This window comes from Neomonachus schauinslandi, chromosome 1 (assembly GCF_002201575.2).
Source record: "Neomonachus schauinslandi chromosome 1, ASM220157v2, whole genome shotgun sequence".
Taxonomy (NCBI): Eukaryota; Metazoa; Chordata; class Mammalia; order Carnivora; family Phocidae; genus Neomonachus; species Neomonachus schauinslandi.
In genome coordinates, this window is record NC_058403.1 from 73,942,058 (window position 1) to 73,962,986 (window position 20,929).

Sequence of the window (20,929 nt, forward strand, 5' to 3'; positions counted from 1 at the left end):
TTTCTTTCTTTCTTTCTTTCTTTCTTTCTTTCTTTCTTTCTTTCTTTTTGCTATACTTAAGCCGCTTATCTTCCTCATGTTTTCCCAGAAATATTATTTCTCAAAGTTCTTTGCCAAAACATAATTTATGTGATTGTCTCACAATGTCTTACAAGAACTTGCTTTGTAATTAGGGCCTTTGGTGATTGGCTCTTCCTATTTATGGCTTTGGTGTTCTAGGCACTGACAAATAAAAATAATGTTGAATATTCATATTGTATATTTGACAGTCAATTGAACTTCCAGGAAGTATTATTTAAGTTATTCAAGTTGTCCTTGTTTCCTGGAGCTAGAATGAATTTTTGATGAACTAGCAAGTAACAGAATGATTTTTTGTACTGTCTTCCAACGAATGGCCAAAGATAACGTAGATTGTCTATGATTGCTTTTTGTGGGCTTTGCCATGAGAGAAATAAATATACATTGATTGCAAATTATCAGAGCCAGCCTTTTTAAATCGCATGGTATGATATTTAAATTTGGCCTCTAATCTTCTTTCACCTTTGTATTTGGCTTCCACCGTGTAATTGTATGACAAAACATGATTCACTCCATAAATATTCACGTTCATTAATCTTTTTCAGGAACACACTTCATGCATAAAGTTAAGTCAAGCTTCACTGGCTATGTTAGTCAGCTCATATCTACAAAAACACACCTGTTCTCCAGCTAACATGTTCAGTGATCCTTCCATGGTTAAAAGATTTTGTTTTATGATGTGAAGCTTGGGTGTTTTTAGTCAATCAAAGGGTTTGACAAGGAGCCAGCGGGAATAGGGAGGAAACATATGATTCTGAGGCTCAGACTTTTTATCTGGAAGGTAGTTAAAATGGCATCTACTAGGAACTTCACTAGCTGACTTCAAAACTACATGGTTGAAAAAGAAGCCTTTGATTTCTCTTATCTCCCTGTAAGGCATGCTTATCAGAAAAGATTAGAAGTGCAGAGTTAATGCTACCAGCAGGAGTGCTGTCCCTGAAGCTTTCACTAACCAGCTACCACAATCTATTCTTTCACTGCAGTGAGACAATCAATAACGTGCTTTATATTTCTCAATCAACCTAGCATTTGTGAACCTTCACATTGGGAACAAAACAAAAAATGGGAGCCTTAAAGAGCAAACATAGTCTTAAAGACAAAAACAAAGTATTTAAATAAATTCTGAGAATAAAGAAGTGAAAAATTAAGATGTCCATGAAAGGGCGCCTGAGTGGCTCAGTTGTTAAGCGTCTGCCTTTGGCTCAGGTCATGATCCCAGGGTCCTGGGTTCGAGCCCCACATCGGGCTCCCTGCTCAGCAGGAAGCCTGCTTCTCCCTCTCCCACTCCCCCTGCTTGTGTTCCCTCTCTCGCTGTGTCTCTCTCTGTCAAATAAATAAATAAATAAAATCTTTTAAAAAAAGTAAAAAAAATAAATAAAAGATGTCCATGAAGGAAGGATATAATGGAAAGGGGGAGGATTGAGCGGAAGAAGGTGTGCTTGGAAAAAAATAATAAATTATTTTGGCAAGCAAAAAGAAAAAAAAAAAGAATGAAAATAAGTGCAAACGAACAGAAGGGTGGAGGTAAATTAAGAATGTATTGAGAGGGGGCGCCTGGGTGGCTCAGTCGTTAAGCGTCTGCCTTCGGCTCAGGTCATGATCCTGGAGTCCTGGGATCGAGCCCCGCATCGGGCTCCCTGCTTGGCAGGAAGCCTGCTTCTCCCTCTCCCATTCCCCCTGCTTGTGTTCCCTCTCTCACTGTGTCTCTGTCAAATAAATAAAATCTTTAAAAAAAAAAAAAAAAGAATGTATTGCGAGAAAAATTCATTTGAAGGTATAACAGCACTCTAGCTGGTCTTAAGTGTTAATTTGCTTCAAGTTAACAACCTCCTCACTGGCTGACTTATGGCCTCTGATGGGTAGGTAATAAAGCTCATTTACTTTCTTTGAGATTTGCAGACCACTGACCTTGGGGAATAAAGGACCAGAATGTCCCCAGGCCTCAGAAGCCAGCAGGTCTGTTTGAAGCCCACTTAGCTCTCTGACTAGCTCAGCAATCTTCTAGCAAAATGTTTTTCTTTTTTAAGGTCACACAAATGTCTTCCCTGACCTCCCTTTGTCCATCTTTAGACCTTGCCCTCCTTTGCAAAAAGAACAGAGTACATACACTTGTACAACCCCTGGGTACCAAGGAACCAGACCTTCTTGCACGACCTCCGAGCACCAAGATAACTCTGTAGCTGACATCGTGGAGTCTGCACCTAATCAAGAAATGTCACAGACCCCTGCACTCCCTTAACTGATTAAATCCCTTTAAAAATTCTGGGCCAGGGCGCCTGGGTGGCTCAGTCGTTAAGCGTCTGCCTTTGGCTCAGGTCATGATCCCAGGGTCCTGGGATCAAGTCCCACATCGGGCTCCCTGCTCAGTGGGAAGCCTGCTTCTCCCTCTCCCACTCCCCCTGCTTGTGTTTCTGCTCTCGCTGTCTCTCTGTCAAATAAAAAAATAAAATCTTTTAAAAAAATAAATAAAATAAAAAAATAAAAATTCTGGGCCAGGCAGAAACCTGGGAGTTGGTCTTTGGACAAGAGTCTGCCTTCTCCCCAGGTGGCTGGCCTCCTGAATAAAGCTCATATTCCTTTCCAATCAAAACTCATCCCTTGAGTATTGGCCCTTCAAGCGACTAGCAGCCAACTTGAGTTTTGGTAACAAATTTGGCAGGGCACTCGGGACAGCTAGCACTCCCATGCTGGGGCGGACAAAGCAGCGGACCCTGCAGCAGATCAGGTCTTACTCTGCACTTCCAGGCTAGTATTCTGATGGTCACGGGAGACAAGCCGCTCGAGGCAGTGACCTTGGAAGGGAGACTGGGTGGACCAACCCTGTAGCTGCAGAGACTGCTTTTGTCTTGGGAAAGTCCCTCAGATTCTGGACCAATGCCAACTGCCAGTTTCACTTTTTGGTTTGAATGGAAAGGAAAGGAGCATTGGGGGAAGCTGACGAACTTCTGGACTGTAAGTCCATTGGCTACACGCTGATGTAAGTTTCTCATTTGTGGCTTTTGGGAGAAAATGAAAGGGACTTGGATAGTGGTCATTGCATTTGGAATTTGGAACAGATCTGTTTTGGTGTATGTGTGGTTTGTGTTGTATTGCATTGTGTTAAATTTGTATATCATGGAATGTTCTATCTTTGTCCCATCCAATAGCTCGTTGCGCCTTATTTTGAATAAATGGAAAGAATATAGCCAAAAGGCCATGGCTAAGAAAAGGATGATTTTATTTTTTAATTATAACACCACCTGACCTGTATATGGGTGAAGCCCCCCAACTTTGGGAGAAGAACAAATGCGAACAGCTTTGTTTCTTCTGTGTTCTTCCTGAACTTTTGCCAAGAAGATGGGGAATACCCCTTCTGCTCCCAAAGAAAATCCACTCGAACATACTTTGAAAAGATGAAGCAAAGGGCCAAAAAGCAATCAGAGAAAAAGCCTCTTACGCCTTTGCTTTTTGAAGGAGAGACAGGAGACAGAGATAAAGGAATGTTAGTCCACACTTCAAATCTCCCTCCAACCTTTCTGGAGGCATGCATGCCACCTCTGTCTCCTCCTCCCTCTTGTTCTGTTTCTATGCCACCATGGGCTCTGCTCACATAACCAGCTTCTATACCATCCTTGGTGCCCTCAGGGGCCATGCCTGCTCCTTCTGCCTTCACTATCGAGGAGCCAGGAACAAAAAGTTCCTTGCCGCCTTATGAGGTTCTGACTGAAACACCTCCAAATCAGCATGAAGAGGCCCAGGGGCTCCCCTGGACTTAAACTGCCCACTTCAATTTCCCCACAGATACCCCAAGTAAAATTGACAGTGGGGAAGAATTTGATTGACTTTTAGTGGACACGAGTGCAACATACAGTATTAATGCTACTTTGTTCGTGTAAATAGATATTTTTCCAGAGTTACCAACAGTAGGTATAAAACTTTTCCTGATTTGTTAATTTTAGCCATTCTGACTGGTGTGAGGTGATATCTCATTGAGGTCTTGATTTGTATCTCCTTGATGCTGAGTGATGTTGAGCACTTTTTCATGTGTCTGTTGGCCATTTGGATGTCTTCTTTGCAGAAATGTCTGTTCATGTCTTCTGCCTATTTCTTGATTGGATTATTTGTTCTTTAGAACAACAGATGTTGGCGAGGATGCAGAGAAAGGGGAACCCTCGTGCACTGTTGGTGGGAATGCAAGCTGGTGCAGCCACTCTGGAAAACAGTATGGAGGTTCCTCAAAAAGTTGAAAATAGAGCTACTGTATGACCCAGCAATTGCACTACTGGGTACTTACCCCAAAGATACAAATGTAGGGATACGAAAGGGTGCCTGTACCCCAATGTTTATAGCAGCAATGTCCACAATAACCAAAGTATGGAAAGAACCTAGATGTCCATCAACAGATGAATGGATAAAGAAGATGTGGTATATTTATACAATGGAATATTATGCAGCCATCAAAAAATGAAATCTTGCCATTTGCAATGACATGGATGGAACTAGAGGGTATTATGCTAAGCAAAATAAGTCAATCAGAGAAAGACAAGTATCATATGATCTCACTGATATGAGGAATTTGAGAAACAAGACAGAGGATCATAGGGGAAGGGAGGAAAAAATGAAACAAGATGAAACCAGGGAGGGAGACAAATCATAAGAGACTCTTAATCTCAGGAAACAAACTGAGGGTTGCTGGAGTGGAGGGGGCTAGGAGGGATGCGGTGGCTGGGTGATGGACATTGGGGAGGGTATGTACTATTGTGAGTGCTGTGAATTTTGTAAGACTGATGAATCACAGATCTGTACCCTTGAAACAAGTAATACATTATATGTTAATAAAAAAAATTAAAAAAATATAAAACTTTTATTCTACTAAGGTTTACTAAAAGTCAAATGAGGGCGCCTGGGTGGCTCAGTTGGTTAAGCGACTGCCTTCGGCTCAGGTCATGATCCTGGAGTCCCTGGATCGAGTCCCGCATCGGGCTCCCTGCTCGGCAGGGAGTCTGCTTCTCCCTCTGACCCTCCTCCCTCTCATGCTCTCTGTATCTCGTTCTCTCTGTCTCAAATAAATGGATAAAATCTTTAAAAAAAAAAAAAAAAAAAGTCAAATGAGTTCGTGTTATTTCTGTTGCAATTTGTTAGCAAAAGATGGCCTAAAATGATGGTTAATTTTGTTTGTCTCATGAAGTTCTCATGGGTAATTGTTAAGATAGCTGTCAAAATCTCTGATAACCTGAAACTTTGAAGTTTGCTAAGTTAAATGATACATTGGGTTGGATTCATCGGATATTTAAATCTTTTCCAAATAAGATAAAATACTGAAACATTAATTACTGAACATAAAGATTATTCGTTTTTGACTACTTCTTGCAGGAAAACTAAAGATACATGGGTGAGTTGGAAAACATGCTTTGTACATTATTGAAAGATTGTACTATGAAAAATGCATGTTCCTAAAAATTATGCAATGCATTCATAAATTTGCTATCTAAAGAAGCTGGTGTAATAGACAGTTCCCAATTGGTTATACTTAATTTTCACTGATGACTAAGGTTTCTAAGAGTTAAAATTCTGTTATATGAATTGAGCCTCACGGAAATAATAAGGAAAGCAACTATGTAGGAAAGTAGATATGTAATAAAGGTATAAAAATGAGAATAAATTTTTGTTGAGGCAAGAGAATATAATTTTGTCCTAAGACGAGATCAGTTATTTAGAAAGAAAAGGCTTAGGACAAAATCTGAATGCAAGACAGTTGTGGAAGGTTTGTAGAGGGAAAGCTTTAGAAAAGAATTGATGTGTGGTCAAGACTAAGATTGAAATGAATGTATTTTAGAGGCGGAGCAAGATGGCGGAGGAGTAGGAGACCTGGATTTCGTCTCCTCTCAGGAATTCAGCTGGATAGGGATCAAACCATTCTGAACACCTACAAACTCAACAGGAGATCGAAGAAAAGAATAGCAACAACTCTCTCATCAGAAAAGCGACCACTTTCTGGAAGGTAGGACGTGCGGAGAAGTGAATCCGAGGTGATATTCGGGAGGATAGACGGCGGGGGAGGGGCCTCCGTCGGCCGCTTCTGGCAAGTGATAGAAACAAGGAGCACAAAATCGGAACTTTTAAAAGTCTGCTCCGCTGAGGGACGTCACTCTGGTGGCTAAGCGGGGGGTGGAACCCTCCGGGACAGTGTGGTCTCAGGACCCTCGGGGTCACAGAAAGACCGGGTGTGCCTGAGTGTGGCAGAGCTCCCAGGTAACGGAGCAGGGAAGCCAGCTGCAGAGGCAGAGCCCAGGCGCGGGCTCTCAGCTCGGGGTTGCCATAAACCGTGATCCACGGCACAGTCGGGCCACTGCTCCTCTAGCAGGGACCCAACAAGCGGCAGATCCGGGGAGACTCACCTTCCTCTCCCGGGAGGAGCCGCGTGGGAGTGCACCGCAGGGATCTGCTGGGTTTGGAGACTCCACCCAGGGTCAGGTGCCAGAGATAGAAACGCGCAGTCACAGGCCGGGTGAGCACGGAGTGCGGCCGGAGACCGGGGAGCTGGGAGTGACTGACGGCTTTTCTCTGGGGGCTCACTGAGGAGCAGGGCCCCGAGTTCTTGGCTCCTCTGGGGCAGAGATTGAAAAGTTCCGGAGAGCAAACCTGAGCAGATTACTTAGCCGGGAGGGGGCAAGGGCGGGGCAATTCCGCCTCCGGCAAAGACATTTGGAAACCACGGCAACAGGCCCCTCCCCAGAAGATCAGCGAGAACAGCCAGCCAAGACCAAGTTTACCGATCAATGAGAACGGCAGAACTCCAGTGCTAGGGGAATACTGCACATAGAATTCATGGCTTTTTTACCATGATTCTTTAGTCTTTCAAAAGTAATTTTTTTTAACTGTCTTTTTTTCTTTTTGAATTTTTCTTTTTCCCTTTTTCAACCAACATCTTATCAATCCCTTTTTTTAAAAAACATTTTTATTTTTCATTTTTAGAGTCATATTCTATCCCTTCATAATAGTTACCCGTATTTTTGGCATATATATATAAGTTGTTCTCTCTTTAAAATTTTGAGATACAGTTTCTTCTAACAGACCAAAATATACCCTAAATCTCTAGGATATGGTTTTTTCTACTCCCCTGCCTGATCACATTCTCTCCCTTTTTTTTTCTTTTTTCTTTTTTTAAATCCTCTTCTTTCTTTTTTCAAACAACTTCTTATCAATTCCTTTTATAAAATTTTTTATAATTTCCATCTTTACAGTCATATTCCATCCCTTCATCATATCAACCCTTATTTTTGTCCATATATAAGTTTTTCTTTCTTTAAAATTTTGGGAGGCACTTTCTTCTAACAGACCAAAATACACCCCAAATCTAGTGTGTGGCAGTGATCTATATACCAGCCTGATCATATTTGATTACATTCTGGTTTTTTTTTGTTGTTGTTGTTTTGTTTTGTTTGTTTTTATCTTTATCTTTTTCTTTTTTTTCTTTTTCTTTTTTTCTCTTTCCGTTTCTTTTTCCACTGCTTCAGGTCTTTTCTGATTTGTTTAGAGTATATTTTCTGGGGATGTTGGTACTCTGTTAGCATTTTGTTCTCTCATTAATCTATTCTCCTCTGCACAAAATGACAAGATGGAAAAAATCACCTCAACAAAAAGAACAAGAGGTAGTACCGACTGCCAGGGACCTACTCAATACGGACATTAGTACAATGTCAGATCTAGAGTTCAGAATCATCACTTTAAAGATACTAGCTGGGCTTGAAAAAAATATGGAAGTTATTAGAGAAACCCTTTCTGGAGAAGTAAAAGAACTAAAATCTAACCAAGTAGAAATCAAAAAGGCTATTAATGAGGTGCAATCAAAATGGGGGCGCTAACTGCTAGAATAAATGAGGCAGAAGAGAGAATCAGTAAAATAGAAGACCAAACGATGGAAAATAAAGAAGCTGAGAAAAAGAGAGATAAACAACTACTGGATCACAAAGGCAGAATTCGAGAGATAAGCGATACCGTAAGACGAAACAACATTAGAATAATTGGGATCCCAGAAGAAGAAGAAAGAGAGAGAGGGGCAGAAGGTATAATGGAGCAAATTATAGCAGAGAACTTCCCTAATTTGTGGAAGGAAACAGGCATCAAAATCCAGGAAGCACAGAGAACCCCTCTCAAAATCAATAAAATAGGTCAACACCCCGACATCTAATAGTAAAACTTACGAGTCTCATAGACAAGGGGAAAATCCTGAAAGCAGCTCGGGAGAAGAGATCTGTAACCTACAAGGGTAGAAACATTAGATTGGCAACAGACCTATCCACAGAGACCTGGCAAGCCAGAAAGGACTGGCAGGATATATTCAGAGCACTAAATGAGAAAAATAGGCAGCCAAGAATACTATATCCAGCTAGGCTGTCATTGAAAATAGAAGGAGAGATAAAAAGCTTCCAGGACAAACAAAAACTAAAGGACTTTGCAAACATGAATCCAGCCCTACAAAAAATCTTGAAAGGGGTCCTCTAAGCAAAGAGAGACCCTAAAAGCAACATAGACCAGAAAGGAACACAGACTATATACGGTAACAGTCACATTACAGGCAATACAATGGCACTAAATTCCTATATTTCAATAGTTACCCTGAATGTAAATGGGCTCAATGCCCCAATCAAAAGACACAGGCTATCAGACTGGATTAAAAAACAAGACCCATCGATATGCTGTCTGCAAGAGACTCATTTTAGACCCAAAGACACCCCCAGATTGAAAGTGAGGGGGTGAAGAACCATTTACCATGCTAATGGACACCAAAAGAAAGCTGGGGTGGCAATCCTTATATCAGACAAATTGATTTTAAACCAAAGACTGTAATAAGAGATGAGGAAGGACAGTATATCCTACTTAAAGGGTCTATCCAACAAGAAGATCTAACAATTTTAAATATCTATGCCCCTAACATGGGAGCAGCCAATTATATAAGGCAATTAATAACAAAAGCAAAGAAACACATCGACAACAATACAATAATAGTGGGGGACTTTAACACCCCCCTCACTGAAATGGACAGATCGTCTAAGCAAAAGATCAACAAGGAAATAAAGACTTTAAATGACACACTGGACCAAATGGACTTCACAGACATATTCAGAACATTCCATCCCAAAGCAACGGAATACACATTCTTCTCTAATGCCCATGGAACATTCTCCAGAATAGATCACATCCTAGGTCATAAATCAGGTCTCAACCGGTACCAAAAGATTGGAATCATTCCCTGCATATTTTTGGACCACAGTGCTTTGAAACTAGAACTCAATCACAAAAGGAAAGTTGGAAAGAACTCAAATACATGGAGGCTAAAGAGCATCCTACTGAAGAATGAATGGGTCAACCAGGAAATTAAAGAAGAATTAAAAAAATACACGGAAACCAATGAAAATGAAAACACAATTATTCAAAATCTTTGGGATGCAGCAAAAGCAGTCCTAAGAGGAAAGTATATAGCAATACAAGCCTTTCTCAAGAAACAAGAAAGGTCTCAAGTACACAACCTAACCCTACACCTAAAGGAGCTGGAGAAAGAACAGTAAATAAAGCCTAAACCCAGCAGGAGAAGAGAAATAATAAAGATCAGAGCAGAAATCAATGAAATAGAAACTAAAAGAACAGTAGAACAGATTAACGAAACTAGGAGCTGATTCTTTGAAAGAATTAACAAGATTGATAAACCCCTGGCCAGACTTATCAAAAAGAGAAGAGAAATGACCCAAATCAACAAAATTATGAATGAAAGAGGAGAGATCACAACCAGCACCAAAGAAATATAGACAATTATAAGAACATATTATGAGTAACTCTATGCCAGCAAATTAGATAACCTGGAAGAAATGGATGCATTCGTAGAGATGTATCAACTACCAAAACTGAACCAGGAAGGAATAGAAAACCTGAACAGACCTATAACCACTAAGGAAATTGAAGCAGTCATCAAAAATCTCCCAACAAACAAAAGCCCAGGGCCAGATGGCTTCCCAGGGGAATTCTACCAAACATTTAAAGAAGAATTAATACCTATTCTTCTGAAACTGTTCCAAAAAACAGAAATGGAAGGAAAACTTCCAAACTCATTTTCTGAGGCCAGCATTACTTTGATCCCAAAACCAGACAAAGACCCCATCAAAAAGGAGAACTACAGACCAATATCTTTGATGAACATGGATGCAAAAATTCTCACCAAAATACTAGCCAATAGGATCCAACAGTACATTAAAAGGATTATTCACCACGACCAAGTGGGATTTATCCCTGGGCTGCAAGGTTGGTTCAACATCCGCAAATCAATCAACATGATACAATACATTAACAAAAGAAAGAACAAGAATCATATGATCCTCTCAATAGATGCAGAAAAAGCTTTTGACAAAGTACAGCATCCTTTCTTGATCAAAACTCTTCAGAGTATAGGCATAGAGGGTACATACCTCAATATCATAAAAGCCATCTATGAAAAACCTACAGCGAATATCATTCTCAATGGGGAAAAACGGAGAGCTTTCCCCCTAAGGTCAGGAACGCGGCAGGGATGTCCACTATCACCACTGCTATTCGACATAGTATTGGAAGTCCTAGCCACAGCAATCAGACAACAAAAAGAAATCAAAGGCATCCAAATCGGGAAAGAAGAAGTCAAACTCTCACTCTTTGCAGATGATATGATACTTTATGTGGAAAACCCCAAAGACTCCACCCCAAAATTGCTAGAACTCATACAGGAATTCAGTAAAGTGGCAGGATATAAAATCAATGCACAGAAATCAGTGGCATTCCTATACACCAACAACAAGACAGAAGAAAGAGAAATTAAGGAGTTGATCCCATTTACAATTGCACCCTAAACCATAAGATACCTAGGAATAAATCTAACCAAAGAGACAAAGGATCTGTACTCAGAAAACTATAAAGTGCTCATGAAAGAAATTGAGGAAGACACAAAGAAATGGAAAAACGTTCCATGCTCATGGATTGGAAGAACAAATATTGTGAAGATGTCAATGCTACCTAGAGCAATTTACACATTCAATGCAATCCCCATCAAAATACCATCCACTTTTTTCAAAGAAATGGAACAAATAATCCTAAAATTTGTATGGAACCAGAAAAGACCCCGCACAGCCAGAGGAATGTTGAAAAAGAAAAACAAAGCTGGCGGCATCACAATTCCGGACTTCCAGCTCTATTACAAAGCTGTCATCATCAAGACAGCATGGTACTGGCACAAAAACAGACACATAGATCAATGGAACAGAATAGAGACCCCAGAAATGGACCCTCAACTCTATGGCCAACTCATCTTTGACAAAGCAGGAAAGAATGTCCAATGGAACAAAGGCAGTCTCTTCAACAAATGGTGTTGGGAAAATTGGATAGTCACATGCAGAAGAATGAAACTGGACCATTTCCTTACAGCACACACAGAAATAGATTCAAAATGGTTGAAAGACCTCAATGTGAGACAGGAGTCCATCAAAATCCTAAAGGAGAACACAGGCTGCAACCTCTTTGACCTCAGCCGAAGCAACTTCTTCCTAGAAACATCGCTAAAGGCAAGGGAAGCAAGGGCAAAAATGAACTATTGGGACTTCATCAAGATAAAAAGTTTTTGGAAAGCAAAGGAAACAGTCAACAAAACCAAAAGACAACCAACAGAATGGGAGAAGATATTTACAGATGACATATCAGATAAACGGCTAGTATCCAAAATCTATAAAGAACTCATCAAACTCAGCATCCAAAGAACAAAGAATCCAATCAAGAAATGGGCAGAAGACATGAACAGACATTTTTCCAAAGAAGACATCCAAATGGCCAACAGGCACATGAAAAAGTGCTCAATATCGTTCGGCATCAGGGAAATCCAAATCAAAACCTCAATGAGATACCACCTCACACCAGTCAGAATGGCTAAAATTAACAAGTTAGGAAACGACAGATGTTGGCGGGGATGCGGAGAAAGGGGAACCCTCCTACACTGTTGGTGGGAATGCAAGCTGGTGCAGCCACTCTGGAAAACAGTATGGAGGTTCCTCAAAAAGTTGAAAATAGAGCTACCATATGATTCAGCAATTGCACTACTGGGTATTTACCCCAAAGATACAAAAGTAGGGATCCAAAAGGGTACGTGCACCCCGATGTTTATAGCAGCAATGTCCACAATAGCCAAACTGTGGAAAGAGCCAAGATGTCCATCGACAGATAAATGGATAAAGAAGTGGTATATATATACAATGGAATATTATGCAGCCATCAAAAGGAATGAGATCTTGCCATTTGCAACGACGTGGATGGAACTGGAGGGTATTATGTTGAGCAAAATAAGTCCAACAGAGAACGACATGTATCATATGATCTCACTGATATGAGGAATTGTTAATCACAGGAAACAAAATGAGGGTTGCTGGAGTCTGGGGTGGGGTGGGAGGGATGGGGTGACTGGTGATAGACACTGGGGATGGTATGTGCTCTGGTAAGCGCTGTGAATTGTGCAAGACTATTGAATCTCAGATCTGTACCTCTGAAACAAATAATGCAATATATGTTAAGGAAAAAAAAAAAAGAAGAAGAAGAAGGTAGCAGGAGGGGAAGAATGAAGTGGGGGAAATCAGAGGGGTAGACTAACCATGAGAGACGATGGACTCCGAAAAACAAACTGAGGGTTCTAGAGGGGAGGGGGGTGGGAGGATGGGTTAGCCTGGTGGTGGGTATTGAGGAGGGCACATTCTGCATGGAGCACTGGGTGTTATGCACAAACAATGAATCATGGAACACTACATCTAAAACTAATGATGTAATGTATGGGGATTAACATAAGAATAAAAAAAAAAGTACAAATGGAGGCCCACATTCCATATGTCTAAGGATTTAAAAGTTATAAATCAAGTTAACAAACTGTTAAATAAAATATGTTCTATTCTCCTAAAAAAAAAAAAAGTACAGTGGTATAAGATTGAAATTCTACTTTACTCTCCGTTAAAAAGATAAAGTTTTCTTGGATTGTTGGTTTGTACTTGACGAGAAATTGTAAACAAAGTTAATTCTTTTCTTTGCCTGGAAAAGCAAAGTCTCTATGTTTTGTCTTTATTGGGTCTTTGGTTAAGAAAACAAAAACTTCTCTATATTAAAAGAGCTAAGTTTTGCTAACAACTATAAAACCCTATGTATTTGCCTTTGCAATCTCTTATTGCCACCTTGGTTAAATAAATAATTAAGTTTAAGTTTTGTAATGATCTGTAATCCTATTTAGGCGTGTGCTTTATAACTTTCTGAAGTTTTTAAAACACAATTCCCAAGATTCAAATTCTAAATGAAATCTTTTTGACTAATTGAACTTGTTTATTTGGTATGTTACATTACATGGGAAGCATTGCCAAACAAATGATGATAAATCTTGGGTTACATTGTATGAGTAAATGCTATAACTGTTTTAGAAATTATATGAAATTTCTAATGTTTTAATATGTCCTGGTATAAGGTAGTCACCTGAATTATTGAAATGTTATGTGTCACAGAAATACCAGATTTCCTTGTCAACTGCATAATAATGAGCTCTCATCAGATCTTTAACCATATCCATTTTTGAGTCTTTTGTCATTTATAGTTATTGTTCCGATGCCCTTGCAAAATGTGTTTTGTCTTCAAGGAAATTCATGAAACGACTTCTGACAAATACAGGTTTCTGATACCTTTAAGATCATAAAACTAAGCTGAGTAAAAATTTCCAGAAATAATGAAAAACTTCATTCAAACAGAACACAAATTAGTAACACTGAATATATTAAGAAAGATGATGATAGATTTTGTGGCTCTTTTTGAAACAGTGCTGGTTCTCTGTTTGCTCTTCCAGATTTAAGAAAACTCTCTTAAGATATCTATGACTTACAGAAATATGATAAAATATTCTTTTGTGAACAAATTGAAGCATTTAACTTTTCTCCCTACCTGAACCCTCCAAAAGTCAGAAGCCCTCAGTGAATATTCTTTCTTTCATGGCAGTTATGATTGTTTGCCTAAGTTCAATAAGAATCTGATCTTCTTGTAACTGGACACCATTGGAAACATTTTTTATATTACCAAGGCTTTGACTAGAATGTCATATTTGAGAGGGATATCCATTGACTCAGATATGACAAGATAGCTTTAAGGAACTAAGATTGACTTTATGGAGCCAATAAAGCCCCTAGGAAATGTTGGTCTGATACCTTGCTGACAGAGTTCCCAGCAGTTACCAGGTGAGTAAAGAATGCCACTTCCTGGCAGGTGCAGGAAACCTCAAAATATTTTGTGGACCTCAAGAAGAGGCATCTCTGATGGCAAATATTTGGCTTGGCTTCTGGCCTTGAAAGTCTATATAAAGTTCAGTCTAGAGATTCCTTATGAACAGTTCCAGCGAAGCAAGGTTTAAAGAATCTATATAGTCAATTACTATTCTTGCTGAGCTTTTGTAAATAATTAGGCCAGGTTTGTTAAAATTGGACTTGTTTTTCAAATGAATTAGTCTCAGTTTGGCCATCTTTGGGAATGAGGGTGATTTTAGAGAGGAAAATTATGTTTCAATAATGCACCTTTGTGGATGTTACATTCTAGTTTGATTAGTTATCTTTGAATGTTTGTTGTTGTCCTAAACTAGACAACTTGAGATAAACTTCAGAGAAATTGAGGCCAATAACTCATTTATAGGTCATCTTTATGCTTGCTACTCTGTCGGGATAATAATAGGACCCCATGGGCATATGATTATTCGAATGATCTGAACAGCAAGATGGACTCTCTGACAATTTTATAACTCAACTATCACCTTCACCAATTCTATGTGGCTAGGATAACAAAATCACCCCTTCAAAGCTGGAGTATACCTCACTCCATGGGGCTAGCTATGGACTTGTGGAAATAGTAGATGGTCCCACTTCCCTTATGACTGGATTGGATGATGCACTTGGGGACACCCATATGCCCAGATAAGTCTTCTTCCACTTTCCAGAGATTCCTTGTAATTAGGATTTTGTTAAGGGTAGACATCAAACAAAAACGGCTCCTTGGTATTTTTATTCCTTAGCCGTATTTGCCCTAGGAGCCACCTTTATTGATGTAAAATTGCAAGTAGAGGCTTTAGCCAAGCATACAGAAGCTACCTTTAACCAAACTTAACACTCAGTCACCCACAAATTTGAAGGGTGGCCCTCCAAAACTGAATGTCCCTTGATATCCTGACTGCAGCTAAGGAGGAACCTGTGCTCTCATTAAAACAGAGTGCAGTATATGTTCCATATTACCTGAAAAATGTAACTGAAGTCATAAAAAATTTAGGCAAACACACCACAGCTCTAGATGCCCTAACCATAGATTTTTTTAGAAGTTGGTTAAGTTCAGTACCTTCCAAATGGAAATATACCCTTTTAAGCATTGCTATGTTTTTTGTTTTCCTTCTCTTTGCTTGTTGTGTGACTTTTTGCATCTGTCAAGCGGTAGCGCATGCTATTCATACTGGCTTGGAGATGACCTCACTGTCCCCCTCAGTGCAAATGCTGGAAATAAGATTCTCCCATTCTGTAAAAGTACTCTACTCCAAAATCCCTACATTGTCCTTGATCAGCAGGAAGTAGCTACAGAAGATGGACCTTCATCCCTAATCCCATAGATAATAGAATGATGAAATTGACAGTGGGGATTTGTAACAGCACTCTAGCTGGTCTTAAGGGTCAACTTGCTTCAAGTTCACAGCCTCCTTACTGGCTGACTTACAGCCCCTGATGGGTAATAGAACTCATTTACTTTCTTTGAGATTTGCAGACAACTGGCCTTGGGGAATAAAGGACCAGAATGTCCCCAGGCCTCAGAAGCCAGCAGGCCTGTTTGAAGCCCACTTAGCTCTCTGACTAGCTCAGCAATCTTCTAGCAAAATGTTTTTCTTTTTTAAGGTCACACAAATGTCTTCCCTGACCTCCCTTTGTCCATCTTTAGATCTTACAAGACCTTCTGGCACAACCCCTCCCCCCCCTCCACACACACCCTGGGCACCAAGGAACCAGACCTTCTTGAACTACCTCGGAGCACCAAGATAACTCTGTAGCTGACATCATGGAATCTGCACCTAATCAAGAAATGTCACAGACCCCTGCACTCCCTTCCGTAACTGATTAAATTCCTTTAAAAATTCTGGGCCAGGCAGAAACCTGGGCGTTGGTCTTTGGACAAGAGTCTGCCTTCTCCCCAGGTGGTTGGCCTCCTGAATAAAGCTCATATTCCTTTCCGATCAAAACTCATCCCTTGAGTATTGGCCTTTCAAGCGGTGGGCAGCCCATCTTGGGTTTTGGTAACCAAGGAACAGCAAAAAAAGGAACACACAGTAAGGGCAGCAATTTCGAATGGAAAGAAAAGGACCAGTTATCTAACGGTTGTTCACATTCTCAAAAGGAGGGGAACCCACAGATAGTGGTGAGCCAGCAGAACCTGAAAGTCAAGGAGAACTTGCTGTGCTTCTCCTTATCTGCTCCCAGCTGCCAGCCCTTAGCCTAGCAGCCCTTCCATTGCCCCAACTGCCTCATGTTCCTGGCGTGAAGTGCCCATGACCAGCTGGACCAAGCTGTCGTATTACATCCAATGCTATGCACTCACTTCAACATCCATGCTGACCCCTGTGTTGGTAAATGTTGTTTTCAAGTACTTGCCATGGGTGGAAAAATCTGTGGAGGATGGTCAAGAGGGAAGAAGAGAGGTCAGGTCATCACTGGGCAACCTCCAGTCATGGGTGCAGACTGAAACCAGATACTGTTGCTGAGCAATCAATCCTAATGTTCTCTTCCTTCCATTCCTGAAGAGGTTCAGAGGGTGTGCACAGTGGTTTTATACTATTATTATAATTTTGGAGTAACCAAGCAAACCTTCTTCCCTTTCCCCTTGCCTTTTCAGAGTAGCACAGCTGTTTTCTAAAGTCAAGGGTTAGATGAATAGTCCTAAAGAAATTCACTAACATTCCCTCCATACTTTCAGACTGTCACTACCTACTAAAATGGGGGAAAATAGTCAAAAGGAGCATTCTATACAAGGGTGGAAATGTAGGTAAGAGGTTGGAATACCTTTCCTTTTCTCTCATTCGGACCTTTATGAAGGAAAGGTACAGCAATTGAGGCATGATTCAGAGGAGGCTGTCATTCGTGGCAGACCACACAGCCAGGTGCCACAGTTTGCCACTAGCTTCCAGCTGCCAGGAAGTGGAGGGGGTGGTGGAGAGGATGACTCAGTGGAGCGGAGCCAGGGGCAGTGAGAGGCTGCCAGGCACCTCTCTGCTGTGAAGAGCCAGGCTGCAGCTGGGCCCATCCAACAGCTCCATGCAGGGCCCCGCGCTGTAAGAGGGTGAGGGACGGATGGGCCAGGCCAGGTTCTACAGAAACTTAATGTAATGTTCAAGGTGGCAGAAACCGTGGAGCCCCTGAGAGGGTAACATGGCACATCAAGGGTCCTGATAACTTATTTTATTGTTGGCTTTTGAAAAAGAAACCACCACACACATGCTAAAAATTAAAATAATAGTAACTGGAGCAGATGGCATAATAGTTGTTAATCATGCTCAGCATGCCTCAGAGTGATGTAAACAGTATGTTGCCAACGTGCAGGACTCTCATCATTCAAAAATAATGTCAATTTTCCTTTTCTTCAACTTTCCAGGTTAAAAAAAACACTGTCTTATGTCTCATCACAGCCCTATGAGTCTGGCAGGGCCGGGATTATTAACATTTTCATGCAGATTCAGGGCCCGAGATCAAGAGCATCTGTAAAACTCTAATTGGGCTGTAACCACCAGTTCATTCATTGCTCTTTCTACCTAACCCTCCCAGTCCTGCAGACCGTCTTCCAAATAAAATTGGCTGGGGAAGGGAAGAATTATTTCTCAGCTGTGGCATTTTCTAAAAAACTATCATCAAGACATGAGCTGAAGTTATTTGTGATTTTGATGGGCCCAGGTCACTATCTTCCCTGTTTCCTATGCTGATGCAATGTCTCAGCTGGGGCCTGAGTACACTCATTCTCCCACGTGATCATTGAATTTCTGTGTGATCTTAGACTTTAGATTCCCTCTCTAGAAAGTGAAAGTTTCAGGAAATGTTTCTTTTCCTTATCTCCCTCCCCCTGCTCCATGTTTCTACAGAGGCACACCAGCAGCCTCCTTGGTAGGGGCCACGGAGTGAGGGACACGAGCACAAGTGTGTTAGACCCCACTTCACTGCAACTAGTGCAGCCCTGTATGTCTCTGTCAAACATGGGGGTCTCCCCAGGAAAGTTTTCTTTGGGTTACTGCCATTCCAACCACAATAGTTTTGGAAACAACTAGACCTGATGCTTTCTAAATTCCTTCTGGCTTTGCTATCCTACGATCACATAGTCCCGACCAACATTTTAGGTTTACCTTGTAGTGTGCTAAACTCTTTCGGGATAAAAGCTCAGTATTCTGATAAAAACGCTTGAGAGAACAAAACATCCCAACCCTTTTTTAACAAGCTGTCTCAGTACCTGGCATCTGAAGGGCATTCCATCTGATTCCCCATTTTTCTCCCTTAATCCCTCCCATTGGCCAAGTCCGTGGCTGAGGAAGCGGAGAATGAGAAACTGCTATCTTTGCCTCTGCTTCAGTGGGCATGTGCTCTCTCCTCTCTAAGACTCATTTCTAAAGTGAGATTAATACCTAAGTATAATATCATTGCAAACAGAAAATGGAATAAAGTAGTAAATGTGCCTAGCACGATCCCTAGACATTTTGGTGCTCACAGATTGTTAGCTCTCCTCCTCATTTCTCTGACTTAACCCATCCTAAGATTTTTACCAGCATGTTAGTTACCCTATTTTTTTTTTTTTGAGATAATACACCATTTTCATCAGCAAGGAATGCACCCTCCTGAAGATGTAATCAGGTGTTACAAACTCATATGATTACAAAAATCGGGTAAGAAATGTAAATTAATAAAATGTCCCTACCGTAAGGTGATATGGAGTGATTTAGACTATGGCTAGCTATTTGTTTTATCTGGCTGAATTTTGCCATCAGATCCAGTGGGTTCAGAGAGGCTAGATTCCCACACTTTCATTAGAAAGTACCTATTTTAGGGGCGCCTGGGTGGCTCAGCCGGTTAAGCGGCTGCCTTCGGCTCAGGTCATGATCCCAGGGTCCTGGGATCGAGTCCCGCATCGGGCTCCTTGCTCAGCGGGGAGCCTGCTTCTCCCTCTCCCTCTGCCTTTCTCTCTGCCTACTTGTTCTCTCTCTCTCTCTGTCAGATAAATAAATAAAATCTTTAAAAATAAATAAATAAATAAATAAAAAAAAAGAAATTACCTATTTTAAATGTCAGTTTATTTTCTTTAAACCAAAACACGTCTACGCGGTGACCTTGGCAAGCCTACAGAGTGTTTATTATACTGATTTGGGACTTGGGGAGGTAAGTGGGAAGATTCTGAATTTATTGTATATAAGTTTCTAATTTATACTTCTAAACTATTGTATTTGGGGTTTTGGGGTGACTGAATCAATGTAAGAGCCAAGGACAGACCCTGAACTTTCCTTCTCATCCACTCTTGTCCTCCATTCTCCAAGTGACAGCTAATTTAAATGGAGATGTTTCAAGGCCTAGATGCAAGGGTCAAGTAGACAGGAACAGAAAGGAATCATGGCATTGATTTTGAATGGCTAGTTTTCTGACAGATCATACAGTCCAAGAGTGAAGCGAGTTGCCCAAAGACATTCACTTCCAGGGAGGGCTGAAAGAGTCGTGAGTTGTGCATATGTTAATTTGGGTGTTTTGGTGTACCAGAACTAAGAGTTTAGGATGATTTCACTTATTTGATCCAAGTCTCCATGTGCTGTCTAGTAATATACCCTGCCCCCTGGATGACCTGTAAAGTAACTGCTCCAGGGAAAAAGTCCTCAAAACTAAAAGTGAGTAAGACTCACTCAGAAGGCATACTTTTTCTTTGTAGCTTTTCAACTTATTTCTTCTGCTATAAAATTTATAATTATAAATCTGTTTTTGAAAGAAGCAAAAAAGGGGCGCCTGGGTGGCTCAGTCGTTAAGCGTCTGCCTTCGGCTCAGGTCATGATCTCAGGGTCCTGGGATCGAGCCCCGCATTGGGCTCCCTGCTTGGCAGGAGGCCTGCTTCTCCCTCTCCACTCCCCCTGCTTGTGTTCCCTCTCTCGCTGTATCTCTCTCTGTCAAATAAATAAAAATCTTAAAAAAAAAAAAAAAGAAAGAAAGAAGCAAAAAATATAAAGGAACAGGGAAATACTTTGTCTACATACAGTTACTCAGACATAGCTATTATTTTGTCACATTCTCTTGTAATAGTAATCCCACTAAAATAAACATAAATGGTTTTATGTAAACATATTTTGTACATATGAAATTTCTGGCAAATATAAGTATATTACTATTTATTCTGCTTATTAATTTTTCACTCTCTTATATTATTATTTTCATTGTCTCTTGATTCTTTAACCCCTTTACAGGTGTTGTTAACCCTGACTGACACTGGAATCAACAGAGAAGCTTCTGGAGAAAATACTGATGTCCAGGCCTAAGACCCAGATCAGATACAGCAGGGTCTGGGAAAAAGAAGCATTTAAAAACAACGTTTTTATTTTGAAATAATTTCAGACTTATAGAAGAGTCACAAAAATAGCATAGAGAGTTCTTATAACAGCTTCACCTAATGTTAATGCCTTACATAATCATAGTACAGTTATCAAAATTAAGAAATCAACATTGGCTCAATAGTACTTAAATTACAGACTCCATTTGAACATCACTAATTTTTCCACTAATGTGACTTTTCCTGTTCTAATATCTAATCCAGG

At 40.6% G+C, this 20,929-nt stretch overlaps 1 pseudogene; it reads right to left on the reverse strand.

Annotated features, from left to right (window-relative positions):
* Positions 1-3,709, reverse strand: part of LOC110582624 — a 13,280-nt pseudogene extending 9,571 nt beyond the window's left edge.
* Positions 3,710-20,929: the final 17,220 nt, after the last annotated feature.